We start from the raw sequence: 22,498 nt of genomic DNA on the forward strand, positions 1-22,498 counted from the left end.
CTTTCAATTCTCTCCGTCTCTCTCTCTCTCTCTCTCTCTCTCTCTCTCTCTCTCTCTCTCTCTCTCATCTTTTTTCTCCATCTCTCTCTATTCTCTCCTCTCTCCCTCTCCGTCTATTCTTCCCTCTCACCTCCTCTCACCGTCTATTCTCTCCGTCTCTCTCTCTTTCTCCGCCTATGCTCTCCGTCTCTCTCTCTCTCCGTCTATTCTTTCCATCTCTCTCCCTCTCTTTCTCTCTCTCCGTCTATTCTCTCCCTCTCGCTGTCTATTCTCTCCGTCTCTCTCTCTTTCCATCTAATCTCTCCGTCTCTCTTCCTCTGTCTATTCTCTCCATCTCTCTCCCTCTCTGTCTCTCGCTCTCACCTTCTATTCTCTCCCCGTCTCTCTCCCTCTCTGTCTATTCTCTCCCTGTCTCTCTCTCTCCCTCTCTCTCTCTCCATCTATTCTCTCCGTCTCTCTCCCTCTCTGTCTATTCTCTCAGTCTCCCTCTCTCTTCCGTCTATTCTCTCCGCCTCTCTCCCTCTCCGTCTATTCTCTCTGTCTATTTTCTCCATCTCTCTCTCGCTCCGTCTATTCTCTCCGTCTCTCTCTCTCCCTCTCTCTCTCCATCTATTCTCTCTGTCTATTCTCTCCGTCTCTCTCTCTCTCGCTCTCCTCTTCTCTCCGTCTATTCTGTCTCTCTCTCTGTCTATTCTCTCCGTCTCTCACCTCCTCTTTCCATCTATTCTCTCCGTCTCTCTCTCTCTCCTCTTCTCTCCGTCTATTCTGTCTCTCTCTCTGTCTATTCTCTCCGTCTCTCTCTCTCTCTCCTTGACCTCAGCTGCGCGTGTAGTATCCTGTGGTGTCCTGCGCTCGGTCTGTCTGGCCTAATGCTGAAAGAGGGTTCTGTATGTGGGACATTGGTTATTCTAGATCTATAGACACATCCTTCCATTTAGACCAACTGATGCTGCACATGATAGAAAATACCCCCCCCCCCCCCATCGATTGGTGAAATGAATCTGCCCAGGTAGGCCATTACCATGACAACCACTTTGATTTGTATAGTTCTGTCTCCTCTTTGGGTGTAGTGCTGCTGGGGCAAGTCAGAGCAGGCTATGGGGGGAGGGGGGGGTGCATTCTCAAATTGAGAAGCCCATAATCAGGTTGAAGCAGGGCAGAATTGTCAAGGTTGAACAGAACATATTGGTAGTATGTTGTTTTACAGTAAATTACTGGCAGCACAGTAACCAGTAAATTACTGTAGATTTACAGGACCTTTACTCTATCACAAATTTACAGCATATTAATGGAACACCTGACTACAGTAACATGCTGTATTTCTAGAATTTACAGTGCATTACTGTTACATATATTTGATATAAGTATTTCAATACTTTCAATGCCTGTTTTGTCATTGGTATTTCACCGGCCTGTCCTACAATTCATGAAGCCTATTTTGTAACAGTTTAATAATCAGTTGAATTCTATTTTGAGGCTCCCGAGTGGCACAGAGGTCTAAGGCATTTCATCTCAGTGCTAGAGGTGTCACCACAGACCCTGGTTCGATCCTGGGCTGTATCACACCCTTTTGTCCAGGTGGATAAGGGCAGTGTGCAGTGCAATGGTGATTGCGTCGCCCGTGGATCTGTCAGGAAGGTAGGTGAATTGGAGAGGGTTGAGTGTGTCGGGTAGGGAGGAGGTGATATGGTCTTTGACTAGCCTCTCCAAGCACTTCATGATGATGGAAGTGAGGGCTATTGGTCGGTAGTCATTCAGTTCAGTTACTTTCCCTTTCTTGGGCACAGGGATGATAGTGGACATCTTGAAGCGGGTGGGTATAGAGGCCTGAACATGTCAGAGAACACAACAGCCAGCTGGTCTGCACATGCTCTGAGGGCACAGCTAGAGGTTCTACTGCAGCACTGCTCACTGCATCCAAGTTGCTTTACATAGGCATTTCAAAGAGCTGTCAGTCAAGGAGCGCTCATGAATATAAGATCCCCGCCCACTCATCCTGTCTTTTCAAACTTCCTGGTAGTTAGCCATGAGAGAAAAAAAAGTATTTTTCAGAATGACTGTTTTAGGAGCTTTAACAAAGGCTTCTAAACTGGTAGTGACTACAGAGCAGATCAAAAGGACATGGTTAAACACTCAACCATTAAAGGTTTGAGACTTGTTGCCACTCTGCTCTGTTCCCTATATACATGTCATTGGTAGGGAACCACTACCACATACCACTTAAATTGGTAAGGCACTCTCGTTAACGGTTGCAACATGTATAGCCTCTTACAAGGCACGCCTCAACATTTGTTAATGAGCCACAACAATCCCATTCGCCCACAATAGGTTTTGGGTGCTCCAAATTTACAGTATGGTAGTGTATTCTGTTGGGTACAGCATTCTCACTAATGCGTCCAACCAATAAAGCCTCTCACAAGGCTTGCCTCAAAATACGCTAATGAGCCAGAGATTCTTTCACCGCCCATAACATTTTCCCCAAATGCACCATAATTTACAGTATGCTGCTGTAAATATACAGCAGAACAGTATTTTAGTGTAAAATTGTAGTGTAGCAGTGTAGCGGAACGCCATTGAGCCCCCATTAATGCATTGCTCTTTACAGTACTGTACTGTAATATAGAATTTCAGTAGCTAACTGTGAACGTTTTGCTGTAAATGTACAGCAATTTGTTACATTGTAGGCCTATTATCAACCCAACAAAATACCGTGTATCTGATCGATTCAAGAGGATTAAAGCTAGTACTGTATGCTGGCAACATCAGGTGCTTAGGCCTACAAAAGGGGACAATTGAGGCCATAAAACTGATTGATTAGTTGTGGTAGCGATAGTCTGCACATTTGATTGTTGGCACATGTGATTGTGTAAACAGCTAGATTGGTCCATAAGCGTGACACGGCGACCCAAGGTATTAACGTATGAGCTGCTACAGGCAACAAGAGAGAGCACGTTTAATTAATTAGATGCACGTTTAATTAATTAGTTGCACGTTTAATTAATTAGATGCAAAATAAATGTGATGATCAATGACCAATTATTCCATATTATTGTGTCTTACAAACATCTTTGGAACGTGGCTGAAACACAGGTCTTGTGACCACACTACAGAAGATACGAGTTCAAATGAAGTTTAGGAACTAGGTTCAGGTTCAGGTTTAGGTTTAGGTTATGTAGTTTCAGGTTCAGGTTCAGGTTTGGGTTAGTGGAAAGGCATCAGGATTAACATTCGGTTAGTTTAGCGCCGTCTGCCGCCATTCCTTTCTGCCAGTTAAATATACACTGGCTTTAATTTACCCCAAGATCCCACAATGACTCAAACACAACATAAAAAGTACAGGCAGAGACTGAGACAGAATATAATCAATGGCTGGCTGCTAAAGTAGCCGAAGCATGAGCAGTCAGTAGTCCAGTATCATGCCAATGTTGACGCTAGTCTATTCTGCCTGTCCTGGGGAGATTTAATGATCCCGCGTGATGAACCTGTCAAAGTCAGTATCTTTAGGGGTTTTATTTACCTCCATCTGTTTTTGGAAAGGAGATGTACTGTGAGAGAGGGTAACCTTGTCTGTCTGGGATCCCAAAGTACAAAAATGGCTGCTTGACAGAGAGTGCATTATGGACTTTTACAACCTGGGCAAGAAGCCCAGAAGGGTCTCAGAGACCTCTCCTTTTTTATTTCCTCTTCTATTTTCTTCCCTCTTTTTATAATGTGTGTTCAGATTGCTGAATTTATTTCACAGAAAATATTCAATAATCCCATTGGTTTTGATTATACATTTTGCATGGGAGTCTTGAATCTGGCCGATCATAAAAACTAGCATCTCATTGCCACAAGAGGGCAGGCTCACTTCATATATAACACAAACTGCCTGACCGTCTGTATGATAGAAAGGAGTCGCCGCACAGAGGCGACAAAGGCTATCTAATTCTGGGCATTGCACCGGGCCTTGCGTTCGCCATGGAAACAGTAAGAAGATAACGATGTCTATCTGTGATTCCTCTCTCTATCTGAGCTCTCTCCAGTGTGTGTGTGTGTGTGTGTGTGTGTGTGTGTGTGTGTGTGTGTGTGTGTGTGTGTGTGTGTGTGTGTGTGTGTGTACGTCCATGCGTGTGCGTGCATGTGTTTGCGTGCATGAATGCACACGTGTGTTTGATTACATGTTTAGACCATTTTTAAACCCCTGCTAAATCAATTAATTTTAATTAACTAAAAACGAAATGAATTCTGTGTGTGTTCTTCCATAACCAATCACATTAGTGTATGTACACATTGTAGATGAACAGATTAATTCATTCTCATAGCAAATCAGCTTACTGTGAGTCAGAGAAATCACTTACGCCAATAATAATTTGGTGTGTCCCAATAGTAGGGTTGTGACGCTACTAGTATCGGGATTTCCCGATACCAGTATCAGGATATCCCAATACTTGAATTTCCATGGCCAAAATGAAAACAGAAAGCAGACCAAACTCTTTAGTCCTTTAAAAACCTGCTGTAGGTAACATATTGTGTGTAGCTTGGAAATAAACAAATGGGACTCTGGATGACAACGTAATGATGTTGGTCCTTGCCACGATACCTCTGAGTACACACTAAAATGGTTCTATCTAGTGTCAAATAAGGGTTTATTGGCTTGTAACCATAGCGGAACCCTTTATGTGTCACGATTGTTGAAATGAGTGGACCAGGGCGCAGCGTGCGTAGAGTTCCACGTATTATTTAATAGTGAAAACTTACAACCAAAACAACAAAGAATAACAAATGTGCAGTAATGCAGTGCTCACCACAACTAAACACAAAACAAGATCCCACAAACAACAGGTGGGAAAAGGCTGACTAAATATGATCCCCAATCAGAGACAACGATAGACAGCTGCCTTTGATTGGGAACCATACTAGGCCAACATAGAAATGCAAAAACTAGAATGCCCACCCTAATCACACCCTGACCTAACCAAATAGAGAAATAAAATGGCTCTCTAAGGTCAGGGCGTGACATTATGATGCTACATGGAACCTTTTTTTGAATGTTCTATAAAGAACGATGCTCATCTGGTTCTAAAAGGACATTGGGGCGGCAGCGTAGCCTAGTGGTTAGAGCGTTAGACTAGTAACCGAAAGGTTACAAGATCGAATCCCCGAGCCGACAAGGTCGTTCTGTCGTTCTGCCCCTGAACAAGGCAGTTAACCCACTGTTCCTAGGCCGTCATTGAAAATATGAATTTGTTCTTAACTGACTTGCCTATTTAAATAAAGGTAAAATAAGTAAATGTATGGTTCTATAAATAACCTTTTCCTAAGGTTTTACATAAAAAAGGTTTTATATAGCAACAAAAAAGGGTTCTGCTACGGTTACACTTTTTTTTATTGTTCTTTAAATAACCTTTATGGATAATGGTTCTATGAATAACTTCTCAATCGCAAAGGTTCTTTGTAGAACCATACAGGGTTTTTCATTCTGGTTGAATAGCAAAATTATAATTCCATAGGTTTTATTAATGTGTTTATTAACTTGTTGAATCAGGTGTTCTAGCTCTGGAATGGCTGGAGGTCCCTGAGGAGAGAAGAGACAACTGTATTTTACAGATAGAAAGGTCCCTTCATAAGTCAGCTTTGGGTGTGCAATATATTCTACCTATTATCTACACATAGAAAGATTTAAAAAAGGTATTTATTTACAATCTGCTCTAGAGGGTCCTGAAAGGTCTTTTCAAAATGAAACTAACATATTTAGGCTGACTTCATCCAGTGTCCAGAAAAAGGAATTTTGCGCGATTGTCACGATCGTCGTAATGAGCGGACCAAGGCGCAGTGTGATTGAAGTTCCACATCTTTATTACGGTGAAATTTTAAACAAAAAGACAATAAACCAATAACGAAACGTGAAAGTAGTCATGCACATGCACAAACACAAAACAATATCCCACAAACACAGGTGGGAAAAATGACTACCTAAATATGATCCCCAATTAGAGGCAACCATAACCATACAAAACACCAACATAGAAATAGTGACCTAGAACACCCCTTAGTCAAGCCCTGACCTACTACACCATAGAGAACCAAGGGCTCTCTATGGTCAGGGCGTGACAGTACCCCCCCCCCCAAAGGTGCGGACTCCGGCCGCAAAACCTGAAACCAAATGGTGGGGGTGGGGGGGTGGGGGTGACTGGAACGAGTCAGGTTCCAGACCATATAGCTAGGCCTTAGACCCCTAGACATAACGAGTCAGGTTCCAGACCATATAGCTAGGCCTTAGACCCCTAGACATAACGAGTCAGGTTCCAGACCATATAGCTAGGCCTTAGACCCCTAGACATAACGAGTCAGGTTCCAGACCATATAGCTAGGCCTTAGACCCCTAGACATAACGAGTCAGGTTCCAGACCATATAGCTAGGCCTTAGACCCCTAGACATAACGAGTCAGGTTCCAGACCATATAGCTCGGCCTTAGACCCCTAGACATAACGAGTCAGGTTCCAGACCATATAGCTAGGCCTTAGACCCCTAGACATAACGAGTCAGGATCCAGACCATATAGCTAGGCCTTAGACCCCTAGACATAACGAGTCAGGTTCCAGACCATATAGCTAGGCCTTAGACCCCTAGACATAACGAGTCAGGTTCCAGACCATATAACTAGGCCTTAGACCCCTAGACATAACGAGTCAGGTTCCAGACCATATAGCTAGGCCTTAGACCCCTAGACATAACGAGTCAGGTTCCAGACCATATAGCTAGGCCTTAGACCCCTAGACATAACGAGTCAGGTTCCAGACCATATAACTAGGCCTTAGACCCCTAGACATAACGAGTTTAGCAAAATCAGTAGGCTAGTTATTGGTTTCGTAACATACCACCAGGGACAAGTGAACATTGACGACAACTTCAGCCAACTCCCAAAGACCATCCATGTGGATTGTAGGGGAACCGTTAGCTATATCCTTACCTCCACCATACTCCACTTACCTCCACCATATCAGAAGACACACTAGACCTACATCCTCAACAAGCGGAAGTGACAAACCCAGTGGATCTGGCTTTTCCGACAAACTCAATTCTTCAAGCTCCTGATTCTCATCAGAAGACTTTTCTGCTCGTGTAGTCTCATTTCGACACCAAACACACCATTGAAAATATTTTATACAGTCAATTTTGCTCGTCTTTATCAAGGATGTCAATAATACCCCACTGTACACAATTGTCCAATTGCAGTTTGTACCTTAAGAGTCAATACTGTACCTTACAGACTTATTCTAAAATCGATGTAATAGTTTTTTCCCCCCTCATCAGTCTAAACACAATACCCCATAATGACAAAGCAAAACAGCGTTTTAGAAATGTTTGCAAATGTATAAAAAAATGAAAGAAATATGACATTTACATAAGTATTCAAACTCTTTACTTTGTTGAAGCACCATTGGCTGTCACGCCCTGATCTGTTTCACCTGTCCTTGTGCTTGTCTCCACCCCCATCCAGGTGTCGCTTATTATCCCCGGGGTATTATCCCTGTGTTTCCTGTCTCTCTGTGCCAGTTCATCTTGTCTTGCCAAGTCAACCAGCATTTTTCCTAGCTCCATATTTTTTCCCCTAGCCCTCCTGGTTTTGACCCTTGCCTGTTCTGACGCCGAACCCACCTGCCTGACCACTCTGCCTGTTCTGACCTCGAACCTGCCTATCCCCTTATACTCAAGCCTGCCTATCGGATGGTACTGTTTGGACTCTGACCCGGTTTATGGAATCTCGCCTGTCCCCGACCTGCCTTTTGCCTACCCCTTTTGTTATGATAAATATCGGAGCTCAACCATCTGCCTCCTGTGTCTGCATTTGGGTCTCGCCTTGTGCCCTTATATTGGCAGCGATTACAGCCTTGAGTCTTCTTGGGTATGATGCTACAAACTTGGCACACCTGTAGTTGTGGAGTTTCTTCCATTCTTCTCTGCCGATCAAACTCTGTTAGGTTGGATTGGGAGCGTCGCTGCACAGCTATTTTCAGGTCTCTCCAGAGATCGATGGGGTTCAAGTCCGGGCTCTGGCTGGGCCACTCAGTGACATTCAGAGACTTGTCCAAAGCCACTCCTGTGTTGTCCTGTTGGAAGGGGAACCTTCGCCCCATTATGAGGTCCTAAGCGCTCTGGAGCAGGTTTTCATCAAGGATCTCTCTGTACTTTGCTCCATTCATCTTTCCCTCGATCCTGTCTAGTCTCCCAGTTCCTGCCGCTGAAAAACATCCCTACAACATGATGCTGTCATCACCATGCTTCAACGTCGGGATGGTATCAGGTTTCCTCCAGACGCTTGGCATTCAGGCCAAAGAGTTCAATCTTGGTTTCATCAGACCAGAGAATCTTGTTTCTCATGGTCTGAGAGTACTTTTGGCAAACTCCAAGCGGGCTGTCTTGTTCCTTTTACTGAAGACTGGCTTCCGCCTGGCCACTCGACCATAAAGGCCTGATTGGTGGAGTGCTGCAGAGATGGTTGTCCTTCTGACCAAGGCCCTTCTCCCTTGATTGCTCAGTTTGACCGGGTGGCCAGCTCTAGGAAGAGTCTTTTGTTCGTTCCAAACTTCATCCATTTAAGAATGATGGAAGCCACTGTGTTCTTGGGCACCTTTGATGCTGCAGAAATGTTTTGGTACCCTTCCCCACATCTGTGCCTCGACACAATCCTGTCTCGGAGCTCTACGGACAATTCCTTCGACCTCGTGGCTTGGCTTTTGCTTTGACATGCACTGTCAACTGTGGGACCTTATATAAGGTGTTTGTCTTTCCAAATCATGTCCAATATATTTAATTTACCACAAGTGGACTCCAATCAAGTTGTAGAAACATCTCAAGAATGATCAATGGAAACAGGATGCACCTGAGTTCAATTTTAGTCTCATAGCAAAGGGTCTGAATACTTATGTAAATAAGGTATGTATTTTTGGTCTGAAAATAGCTGTGCAGAAACGCTCCCCATCCAACCTGACAGAGAGGATCTGCAGAGAAGAATGGAAGCACTCCCAAAAAACAGGTGTGCCAAGGTTGTAGTGTTATACCCAGGAATACTTGATGCTGACAAAGTTGCTTCAACAAAGTATTGACTTAACTAAAGGGTCTGAATACTTATGTAAATGTGATATTTCAGTTTTTATTCATAATAAATGTGTAAACATTTCTAAAAACCTATTTTTGCTTTGTCATTATGGGGTATTGTGTGTAGAGAACTTTTTTTTTTTTAAATCAATTTTAGAATGAGGCTGTAATGTAATGTAATAAAATGTGGAAAGAATCAAGGTGTCTGAATACTTTCCAAAGGCACTGTATGTGAAGTGACACACACACCTCCCCTGTGCTGACCAAGAGATACTCTGGAATTAGTGCTTGCTTCTGGGTAATTCAAATCATGTAAAGATTAGTTAGCTTTTTTTTTTTACATCATAGCCAACTGGCTGATTCATCTAACTGATTCATCTAACAGCCCAGCCTAGTTGCCATTCTACCTGGCTTAGCCTAGATTGTCATGAGGGAGTGTTTTTGCAGAAAATGAAGGCCTATGCTAAAAACTAATAATAAACTAACTAATAATAGCCTATGTTTGATCCACAGTTACAAGGATGACATGGCGTTAGGTTATACCCTGGATTGTCCTGAACATAATGCGCTTATGTTTGTCGTATTGTGAAGAAAATAAGCAAATGCACATATTTTAGAATATTCACATGAATCTTCTGCCAATTGGATGGCAACTTGGCTAGACATTATGAACGCAGATTACGGGTGAATAACAATTTCAACTGTTGGGTATCCTAACTCTGGCTGGATACCAATAGGAATTACAAACCATTTTGCAAGCAAGCATAATGTGACTTGCAGGTAAGGTTGCAAAATTCTGGTAATTTTCCCAAGTTTTCCAGAAATCATTTGTTGAAAGATTCCTATAAACGGTAGGGAATAAGCAGGAAAATCTTCAACCAGGATTTGTTACTTTTTTTATTGTCTGTGATAAGGCATATCTGCTGAGAGATTAGTAGTGTTAGGTTCTAATTATCAGAGTAAGAACTCAACGGACACTATGAAAGCTTAAAACAAGTTTATTCGTCCATTGGGTCAATACAGCTGCATCAGACAAAGACATGGTTCCACCACTGATGGTATATATACTCCAGTTTGGTGTGGAATCTCCTCCTTCTCTCTGACCATTACATCTCTGTTGCCAGGCAGGAAATGAAGTGACGCGGGCAATAAACTGTTCCTTCTCCCTTAACGTGACCTGACCTCGACCCCCTTCCTCACTAATCCCCAGCTCTCCACTCTTATCGGCGCCTGCCACCTGTGATAGTCTTCGCTGCCCTCAGTACATTCCAAGCTTAATTGCATCCATCATATACATTATACATTCCCCTCCTTCCCTCAGATTATGAATACGTATATTTCAGTCAATTAGTCAAGAAATCAGACCCAACAGTCCCTCCTCTTGAACAATAGCTTCCTACTGTTCAACTGACATAAAATTGGAAATTACTTATAAACGAACAAACAATGATAAAAATAAACATGAACCAAAAATAAAACATGATTAACATTCACAGTGAGGTTTACAAACTCAGAGACATATGGCCTCTGTTCTATAGTCACACCAAGCACACTCTTATTTCCCTTTCTTCTACCATTTCAACGTTCTCCTTCTGGTTCCTAAGAGAGTGATAGCACAAAACTTGACAAGCAAAAAGAAACACAAAACATAACAGTATTAACAAGGTGGTAAGCTATGCATAATTATATAAGCCTGAAAACACAAAGTGTTTTCTCTCTTCGCCTGACTCTATGCCTTCAGGATACTTTTCTGCTGGATTCCACAAAAATGAAGGCCCAAGAAAACCTCATCATTTCACCCAGTCTTCCCCTTTCTGGCCACAGGCTCCGAGAAGTGTTCCCAAGCCATGTCATTTTCACTTTGTTCCCCATCTCCTTCTTCCTCCATTGCCACCTGATAGGCACGTCACCCGATAGGCAAGTGCGCATCCCTAATCAGCATTGTATCTACGTTTCACATCAATGCCTTCAGAATGTTGTCCAGAGTACAATTACCCCGACATATATCCTTTTATATGATGCATTAACCAATAAAGCAACTAACTCAACCCAACTATGGCGGTTAAAGTAGCTCCCAGACCCAACCCATCTGTATGTCTACAGTGGAATCTAGTCTCCCTCTCTCTCTCTCTCTCTTTAGCTCCGCTTCCTCTGTCATGACGTCTTCAAGCTCACCCATTAATGAGCTGGACTTCACTTCCTGTGAGAACTATGAACCCGTCGAGGAGAGACATGACGATCTACACCGCTGCAGGAGCTGTAAGGTGTCCTGTGTGTGGACCAGACCAACGCTGTCCCAACACCCCCAACTGATGTATCTTGATGTACACTCAATGTCCAGAATTCAGCCCGTGCTCTTGGTTATCTCCTGCTCCTCATGTGCAGCTTTCACCTGGGGAAATACTGTACACACTGCAACGCACGGGTCATTTCCTGACAACAGGACAACATAGACTCTCCCATTATGGCCAGATTACTAATTTGTGACATGCGAATAACAGCCCCCCGGTACCCCCATCGGTCTCCCAGTTACCAGCTACCAAGCCATGTGACATGAGCCCTCATAAATTGATCTCCCAACAATGCTACTAACGTAACCTCTGGTACTACTAACGTAACCCCTGGTACTACTAACGTAACCCCTGGTACTACTAACATAACCCCTGGTACTACTAACGTAACCCCTGGTACTACTAACATAACCCCTGGTACTACTAACGTAACCCCTGGTACTACTAACGTAACCCCTGGTACTACTAACGTAACCCCAGGTACTACTAACGTAACCCCAGGTACTACTAACGTAACCCCAGGTACTACTAACGTAACCCCTGGTACTACTAACGTAACCCCAGGTACTACTAACGTAACCCCTGGTACTACTAACGTAACCCCAGGTACTACTAACATAACCCCTGGTACTACTAACGTAACCCCTGGTACTACTAACGTAACCCCAGGTACTACTAACATAACCCTTGGTACTACTAACGTGACCCCTGGTACTACTAAAGTAACCCCTGGTACTACTAACGTAACCCCTGGTACTACTAACGTAACCCCAGGTACTACTAACGTAACCCCTGGTACTACTAACGTAACCCCTGGTACTACTAACTTAACCCCTGGTACTACTAACGTAACCCCAGGTACTACTAACATAACCCCTGGTACTACTAACGTAACCCCAGGTACTACTAACATAACCCCTGGTACTACTAAAGTAACCCCTGGTACTACTAACATAACCCCTGGTACTACTAACATAACCCCTGGTACTACTAACGTGGCCCCTGGTACTATTAGCATAACCCCTGGTACTACTAACGTAACCCCAGGTACTACTAACGTGGCCCCTGGTACTACTAACGTAACCCCTGGTACTACTAACATAACCCCTGGTACTACTAACGTAACCCCTGGTACTACTAACATAACCCCTGGTACTACTAACGTAACCCCTGGTACTACTAACATAACCCCTGGTACTACTAACATAACCCCTGGTACTACTAACGTAACCCCTGGTACTACTAACGTAACCCCTGGTACTACTAACATAACCCCTGGTACTACTAACATAACCCCTGGTACTACTAACATAACCCCTGGTACTACTAACGTAACCCCTGGTGCTACTAACATAACCCCTGGTACTACTAACGTAACCCCTGGTACTACTAACATAACCCCTGGTACTACTAAAGTAACCCCTGGTACTACTAACATAACCCCTGGTACTACTAACATAACCCCTGGTACTACTAACGTAACCCCTGGTACTACTAACGTAACCCCTGGTGCTACTAACATAACCTCTGGTACTACTAACATAACCCCTGGTACTACTAACATAACCCCTGGTACTACTAACGTAACCCCAGGTACTACTAACGTAACCCCTGGTACTACTAACGTAACCCCTGGTACTACTAACGTAACCCCTGGTACTACTAACGTAACCCCAGGTACTACTAACATAACCCCTGGTACTACTAACGTAACCCCAGGTACTACTAACATAACCCCTGGTACTACTAAAGTAACCCCTGGTACTACTAACATAACCCCTGGTACTACTAACATAACCCCTGGTACTACTAACGTGGCCCCTGGTACTATTAGCATAACCCCTGGTACTACTAACGTAACCCCTGGTACTACTAACGTAACCCCTGGTACTACTAACATAACCCCTGGTACTACTAACGTAACCCCTGGTACTACTAACATAACCCCTGGTACTACTAACGTAACCCCTGGTACTACTAACATAACCCCTGGTACTACTAACATAACCCCTGGTACTACTAAAGTAACCCCTGGTACTACTAACGTAACCCCTGGTACTACTAACGTAACCCCTGGTACTACTAACATAACCCCTGGTACTACTAACATAACCCCTGGTACTACTAACGTAACCCCTGGTACTACTAACGTAACCCCTGGTACTACTAAAGTAACCCCTGGTACTACTAACATAACCCCTGGTACTACTAACATAACCCCTGGTACTACTAACGTGGCCCCTGGTACTATTAGCATAACCCCTGGTACTACTAACGTAACCCCAGATACTACTAACGTGGCCCCTGGTACTACTAACGTAACCCCTGGTACTACTAACATAACCCCTGGTACTACTAACGTAACCCCTGGTACTACTAACATAACCCCTGGTACTACTAACATAACCCCTGGTACTACTAACATAACCCCTGGTACTACTAAAGTAACCCCTGGTACTACTAACGTAACCCCTGGTACTACTAACGTAACCCCTGGTACTACTAACATAACCTCTGGTACTACTAACGTAACCCCTGGTACTACTAACATAACCCCTGGTACTACTAACATAACCCCTGGTACTACTAACGTAACCCCTGGTACTACTAACGTAACCCCTGGTACTACTAACATAACCCCTGGTACTACTAACGTAACCCCTGGTGCTACTAACATAACCCCTGGTACTACTAACATAACCCCTGGTACTACTAAAGTAACCCCTGGTACTACTAACATAACCCCTGGTACTACTAACATAACCCCTGGTACTACTAACATAACCCCTGGTACTACTAACATAACCCCTGGTGCTACTAACATAACCCCTGGTACTACTAACATAACCCCTGGTACTACTAAAGTAACCCCTGGTACTACTAACATAACCCCTGGTGCTACTAACGTAACCCCTGGTACTACTAACATAACCCCTGGTGCTACTAAAGTAACCCCTGGTACTACTAACATAACCCCTGGTACTACTAACATAACCCCTGGTACTACTAACATAACCCCTGGTGCTACTAACGTAACCCCTGGTGCTACTAACATAACCCCTGGTACTACTAACATAACCCCTGGTACTACTAACATAACCCCTGGTACTACTAACATAACCCCTGGTACTACTAACGTAACCCCTGGTACTACTAACGTAACCCCTGGTGCTACTAACATAACCTCTGGTACTACTAACATAACCCCTGGTACTACTAACATGGCCCATGACTACAGCCTTCTTCATAAAAGTGTACGTTCAGAATCAGCATCCGCCCTGTGTGTGTGAGTGTGTGTGTGTGTGTGTGTGTGTGTGTGTGTGTGTGTGTGTGTGTGTGTGTGTGTGTGTGTGTGTGTGTGTCAAGACCACCCTAACACCTCTTCTTCCTCCCACACACCACCCCCCCTGCCCCGGCCCATCGGCCCTGCCTGATTGATAGCGACCCATGCCTGTGCACGATCATTGGCTCTGGGGTTCATTACGTGCTTGACTGAGCCTGTGATGGGAGAGGTGAGGGGGGCGGTACGTAGAGTTATAGTACATATAGTGATTATGAAGAGCCCCCCTGCTTCACTCTGACGACCCCCATCTATCTCCGTCCCCCCCCCCTGCTGTGTACTGTAATCTGCAGTCCTACCACAGCACAGCCATAATGGAGCAAATCGCATGTAAAACACGTGGGTCTAGTGGCCCCCACCAATCTCCGATCCCCCTCAACCCACCTCACCACCCCACCCTACATGACACAGTAGGGCAGCCATAATAGATCAACTGGACTGTTCGTCAGGCACATGGTTATCCACACATACAGTCATGGACGAAAATATTGTCACCCTTGCACTTTCTTCCAGAAAAACGTTTGAGAAAAAAATAAAAACACTTTAGGTATCCACATATGTATGTCTTTGTGTTGCAGTTGAACAAAACAAATTTGAATAATTTACTAAAATATTAGCTTATTCAACAAAACAAATCTGAATAATTTACTAAAATATTAGCTTATTCAACAAAACACATCTGAATAATTTACTAAAATATTAGCTTATTCAACAAAATAAATCCTAAAAAGGTCCGGACAATATTATCGGCAACCTTCTAGAATTAGTTTGAAATAATGAGATTTCAAGCAGGTGATACTTCTTTACTTTGGAATTGAAATCACCTGTGGTGAGTCGCAGGTGTTCCTGTTTCCACCGTACGTAATGTTATCAAGAAGTTTAAGGCCCATACCACTGTAGCCAACCTCCCTGGACGTGGCCGCAAGAGAAAACTTGATGGAATATTGCAGCGAAGGATTGTTCGAATGGTGGAGAAAGCATCTCGATCAACTGCCACAAAGATTCAAGTTGACCTTCAGACACAAGGTAAGACAGTTTCAAGCTGACCTTCAGACACAAGATAAGACAGTTTCAAGCTGACCTTCAGACACAAGGTAAGACAGTTTCAAGCTGACCTTCAGACACAAGGTAAGACAGTTTCAAGCTGACTTTCAGACACAAGGTAAGACAGTTTCAAGCTGACCTTCAGACACAAGGTAAGACAGTTTCAAGCTGACCTTCAGACACAAGGTAAGACAGTTTCAAGCTGACCTTCAGACACAAGGTAAGACAGTTTAAGCTGACCTTCAGACACAAGGTAAGACAGTTTCAAGCTGACCTTCAGACACAAGGTAAGACAGTTTCAAGCTGACCTTCAGACACAAGGTAAGACAGTTTCAAGCTGACCTTCAGACACAAGGTAAGACAGTTTCAAGCTGACCTGCAGACACAAGGTAAGACAGTTTCAAGGTGACCTTCAGACACAAGGTAAGACAGTTTCAAGCTGACCTTCAGACACAAGGTAAGACAGTTTCAAGCTGACCTTCAGACACAAGGTAAGACAGTTTCAACTCGCACCATCCGTTGCCAACTCAATGAAAGGGGGTTATATGCTAGGAGACCCAGAAGGAGCCCACTGATGAGAGAGACATGAGAAAGCCTGGCTGCAATGTGTCAAAACACACCAGAACAAGTCAATATCCCTCTGGGAGAATGTCCTGTGAACAGATGAGACCAAATTATAGCTTTTTGGTAAAGCACACCATTTTTATGTTTACAGAAAACAAAATTAAGCCTTCAAAGAAAATAACACCTTCCCTATAGTTAAATATGGAGAAGGTCCAGTGATGTTTTGGGGTTGCTTTGCCGCCATTGGCACTGGGTGCCTTGAACGTGTTCATGGCATCATGAAATCAGGTGAATACCAAGGTATTTTGGAGTGCAATGTCGGACACAGTGTCAGAAAGCTGGGTCTCCGTCGAAAGGTCATGGGTCTTCCAGCAGGACAATGACCCCAAACACACTTCAAAAAACACCCAGGAACGGTTCAAGACAAAACACTGGACTGTTTTGAAGTGGTCATCAAATGAGTCCAGATCTAAATCCCATTGAAAACGGGTGTAGAGATCTGAAAACAGCAGCTGGGACAAGGCACCGTTCAACACCTGGAGAACTGGAGCAGTTTGTACAAGAGGAGTGGTCCAAACAAATGACCTACATAATGTATGGAAGAAGCTAATACAGTGCCCTCTGTAATTATTGGGACAGTGAAGCATTGTTTCTTCTTATGGCTTTAAACTCCAAAAGTTTGGATTTGTAATCAAACGACTATGAGGCTAAAGTGCAGACTGTCAGCTTTAATTAGAGTTTTTTTTAATTATCCATATATCCGGTGAACCCCCCCCCATTTTAGGGGACCAGAAGTATTGGGACAAATCCACCTATGTGTCCAACCTATTCAAGTAATAGAAAGTAAAGTATTTGATTCCATATTCATGGTAGCATCCACATTAATGTAGACGTGTTTAGCAATATATTATATTCTTATTTACAATGAAAGTGACTCCAAAATGACACAATACATTATTTACCATTCCTTTCTATTGGGCACAAAATAATCTGAAAGACAACCAAAACAAACAGCAAATGCATGCAACACATTTGTAGAGTCACACGCTTGATGTAGTCATTCAGTGCTATGAACATAGGACCAAATAGTTCACTTTTAAGTACTTTAACACACACGTGAATTTGGCCCAATACTTTTAGTCCTCTAAAATGTTGGGAATTTGTTCAGAAAGTGCTGTAATTTGGAATACGGTTCACCGGATATGGATGAAAATAGCCTCAATTTAAAGCTGACAGTCACACTTTAGCCTCATGGTCATTGTTTGATTTCAATACAAACATTTGGAGTATAGAACCAAAATAAGAAAACATTCTTCACTTTCCCAATAATTATGGAGGGCACTGTATTAGAGATCCTACTGTATGTAACTGTATTAGAGATCCTACTGTATTAGAGATCCTACTGTATGTACCTGTATTAGAGATCCTACTGTATTAGAGATCCTACTGTATGTAACTATATTAGAGATCCAACTGTATGTAACTGTATTAGAGATCCTACTGTATGTAACTGTATTAGAGATCCTACTGTATGTAACTGTATTAGAGATCCTACTGTATGTAACTGTATTAGAGATCCTACTGTATGTAACTGTATTAGAGATCCTACTGTATGTAACTGTATTTGAGATCCTACTGTATGTAACTATATTAGAGATCCTACTGTATGTAACTGTATTAGTGGTCCTACTGTATGTAACTGTATTAGTGGTCCTACTGTATGTAACTGTATTAGAGATCCCACTGTATGTAACTGTATTATAGATCCTACTGTATGTAACTGTATTAGAGATCCTACTGTATGTAACTGTATTAGTGGCCCTACTGTATGTAACTGTATTAGAGATCCTACTGTATGTAACTGTATTAGAGATCCTACTGTATGTAACTGTATTAGAGATCCTACTGTATGTAACTGTATTTGAGATCCTACTGTATGTAACTATATTAGAGATCCTACTGTATGTAACTGTATTAGAGATCCTACTGTATGTAACTGTATTAGAGATCCTACTGTATGTAACTGTATTAGTGGTCCTACTGTATGTAACTGTATTAGAGATCCTACTGTATGTAACTGTATTAGAGATCCTACTGTATGTAACTGTATTAGTGGTCCTACTGTATAACTGTATTAGAGATCCTACTGTATGTAACTGTATTAGAGATCCTACTGTATGTAGCTGTATTAGTGGTCCTACTGTATGTAACTGTATTAGTGGTCCTACTGTATGTAACTGTATTAGTGGTCCTACTGTATGTAACTGTATTATTGGTCCTACTGTATGTAACTATATTAGTGGTCCTACTGTATGTAACTGTATTAGTGGTCCTACTGTATGTAACTGTATTAGTGGCCCTACTGTATGTAACTGTATTAGTGGCCCTACTGTATGTAACTGTATTAGTGATCCTACTGTATGTAACTGTATTAGTGATCCTACTGTATGTAACTGTATTAGTGGTCCTACTGTATGTAGCTGTATTAGTGGTCCTACTGTATGTAACTGTATTAGTGGTCCTCCTGTATGTAACTGTATTAGTGGCTCTACTCTATGTAACTGTATTAGTGGTCCTACTGTATGTCTGTATTCATACTGAATCCAGCTAAATAATCACCTTGGTTTGCCTGTGTGTCATTTGGTCTGTCTCACGTCCTGGTGTCAGTCTAGGGAGCAGCTATATTTGGACTGTATGGTTATTTGCATTCTGATCACAACATGTGAATGGCTCTAAGATCTCATTAAAGCAGAGCAGACGTAGGCAAGCCATAGCACGTTTCAGGACACAACAGGTGACACTGGGTGACTGAAGGCTTTTACTTTCTATATAGTTTGCCATTGGATATCCTTTCTAATTTCTCTCTCTCTGTTTCTCTGTTTCTTTATATCTCTCACGACGACCACTTCCCCTCCTTTACCTGTTCAATCTATCCATAGATCAATATCCTTTTCTTTATCCCCACCCTTTCTTCTCTGTCCATCTCCCTCTCTCTCTTCCCTCCTGCTCTCTCTCTCTCTTCTCTGTCCATCTCATTCTGTCTCTCTTCCCTCATGCTCTCTCTCTCTCTTTCTGTCTCTCTTCCCTCGTGCTCTCCCTCTCTCTTCTCTGTCCATCTCTTTCTGTCTCTCTTCCCTCGTGCTCTCCCTCTCTCCTCTCTGTCCATCTCACTCTCTGTCTCTCTTCCCTCGTCCCTCGTGCTCTCTCTCTCTCTCTCTCTCTCTCTCTCTCTCTCTCTCTCTCTCTCTCTCTCTCTCTCTCGCTCCTCTCTGTCTCATCTCTCCTCTCCTCCTTCACTCACTCTTACACTCGCCGTAGTGATGTTCTTCTTCCTCCTCTCCAGTGGCTGTGTGGGTCGTTACTGTCACCGGCAGCTGCAGTGGTAGGGACCTGGCAGGACCACAGACACGGGGACCTATGAGACAGGTGGGGAGATACTGTGAAGACCGGCTGTAAAAGGTACAAGTCTTACTTATCCTTTTACCTGATATGACACGGCTAGTTTTGTCTGGCATCACAGTTTTGTCTGGCATCACAGGTTTGTCTGGCATCACAGGTTTGTCTGGCATCACAGGTTTGTCTGGCATCACAGTTTTGTCTGGCATCACCGTTTTGTCTGGCATCACAGTTTTGTCTGGCATCACAGGTTTGTCTGGCATCACAGTTTTGTCTGGCATCACAGGTATAACAGATGCTGTCCGTACAAAGGGAATAGAGGAGAAGGGAAAGGCTTCCATCTCTTCAAATGTTTACATACTGGAAATCTCTTCAAATGTTTACATGCTGGATATCTCTTCAAATGTTTACATACTGGATATCTCTTCAAATGTTTACATGCTGGATATCTCTTCAAATGTTTACATGCTGGATATCTCTTCAAATGTTTACATACTGGATATCTCTTCAAGTGTTTACATACTGGATATCTCTTCAAATGTTTACATACTGGATATCTCTTCAAATGTTTACATGCTGGATATCTCTTCAAATGTTTACATACTGGATATCTCTTCAAATGTTTACATACAGGATATCTCTTCAAATGTTTACATACTGGATATCTCTTCAAATGTTTACATACTGGATATCTCTTCAAATGTTTACATGCTGGATATCTCTTCAAATGTTTACATACTGGATTCTTAAATGGCTGTTTCACTGTTCTTTGAGATGCAGTTAACAGTCAGCGCCGTCTTTTGTTTTATTTTTATTGTTCGTCCTTAAAAGTGAACAGGATTGGAAAGGTTTACACCATGGAGCCTCACCTCCCTCGCAAACAGTGAAAGGCTCTTCTGTCTTCTCTTCTTTCTCCGATCTTCATCTGAAAATGGTGATATCACCCATTACATACAAAACCAATGAGGGTTCCTCAAGGGTTCTTTAGGAAGGATGATGGTTCTAGAATGATGATTCTGGAACCATACTGACCCAAATAACCCTTTAAGCCCTTCAGTGGTTCTTTACAGTTCAGAAAAGTGTTCTTTTAAATTTTAGCAATAGTTCAAATGTAGGGGTCGGTAGCTCATAAGAATATTTTGTGTCGTGGTTTGCTCACAGCTCTTTCTGTGCAACCGAGAGTGAGAGTGTCATTCCGGTTTATCTGTTGTGTTACGCTATTACATGTTAGATACGACTATGACCTGTGATGGTGTCTCGTGAAAGACTCGTGTATGGCCTTGTGTCACTTGAGAACGGCTACTGAGGCAGTAGTTCTCTCTTCTCTCCTCAGGGACCCCCAGCTGTTCCAGAGCTAGAACACCTGATTCAACTTGGTAATAAAACACAATGGAATTTTAACAAAATAACACAGCTATTAAACCAGAATAAAAGTGCTTTATCGTTCTACATAGAACCTGAGATCTTAAGGCTCCCGAGTGGCGCAGCGGTCTCAGTCACTGCATCTCAGTGCTAGAGGTGTCACTACAGACCCTGGTTCGATTCCAGGCTGTATCACAATCGGCTGTGATTGGGAGTCCGATAAGGCGGCGCAAAATTGGCCCAGCGTCGTCTGGGTTTGGCCGGGGTAGGCCGTCATTGTAAAATAAGAATTTGTTCTTAACTGACTTGCCTAGTTAAATAAAGGTTACATTTAATTCAAATAAACATTTACAGGAGGTTAGGTTTTCAGTGTGTACGTATGACTAACAGCCTCCTATAAAGAACCTTTCTCAATCTCAGAAGTTCTTTGTCGAACGATAAAGCATTTGTATTCTGGTTTAATAGCTGTGTTATATTGTTAAAATTCCAATGTGTTTTATTAACAAGTTGAAATCAGGTGAACCATTGGTTTCCAGTGTGTATGTATGACTAACAACCTCCTCGTAAATAGACACTGACCTGGCACAGAATGTGTCAGGCTTAGATAGTTTTATATTTGACTATTCAGTGTATATATATATATATATATATATATATATATATATATATATATATATACTGACTCCTGTAATAAAAAACATCTTGCAACAACAACAACAAAAATAATCTAAACATCCACAGGTGATTCTTGGAATCAGAGAGTAATGGTCTGAAAAATTATGAATTCTATCCACAAGATAAAATGACTAAGTCATCCATATAGTCACTTTATAGGGCATGCACTTTTTAACAGGCTTTTAAGTAAAACCAGTATCTAGTGCGCTTTCCATTGATGTAGAGGCTTTTAAGTAAAACCAATATCTAGTGCATTTTCCATTGATATGGAGGCTTTTAAGTAAAACCAATATTAGTGTCTGGACTTTGATTTGTATATTGTTCAATGCTTTTCTGTGGATACGTCTACCTCTTGAAGAAGATCTTGTACCACGGAGAGGATAGCAGGTTTATTGCCTGACGACGGCTAGCTACTGTAATAATTGCCGTGTCGGTGTGGTCTCTCATAACTATGATATTTCTCACTTCTTGTCCTAATATGAGAAAACAGACCTGGGTCATGTTCATTAAGACACAACGTTAAAGAAAAGTATTTTTCATAGGAAAAGAAAGTCCAGGTAGTCTCTCCCTGTTTCAATCCGTAGACAGTTCATGCCTAATGAATATGGCCTTGCATCACGTGTTTTGCCTTGTACCAGGAATATCTGCAATGCCTGGTTTTACACAGGTCGAACGGATCGATAGCTAGAAGGGAAAATGTGGGTTTTGTATTCCTGCCAGCCCTACTGGGAGCCCACGTTCTCC

General features: G+C 42.6%; 1 pseudogene; it reads left to right on the forward strand.

The window, feature by feature from the left end:
* Nucleotides 1–11,238: 11,238 nt before the first annotated feature.
* LOC139580273 (probable G-protein coupled receptor 142) overlaps nt 11,239–22,498 on the forward strand; it is a 29,536-nt pseudogene continuing 18,276 nt past the window's right edge.

This window comes from Salvelinus alpinus, chromosome 7 (genome assembly GCF_045679555.1).
Source record: "Salvelinus alpinus chromosome 7, SLU_Salpinus.1, whole genome shotgun sequence".
Lineage (NCBI taxonomy): Eukaryota > Metazoa > Chordata > Actinopteri > Salmoniformes > Salmonidae > Salvelinus > Salvelinus alpinus.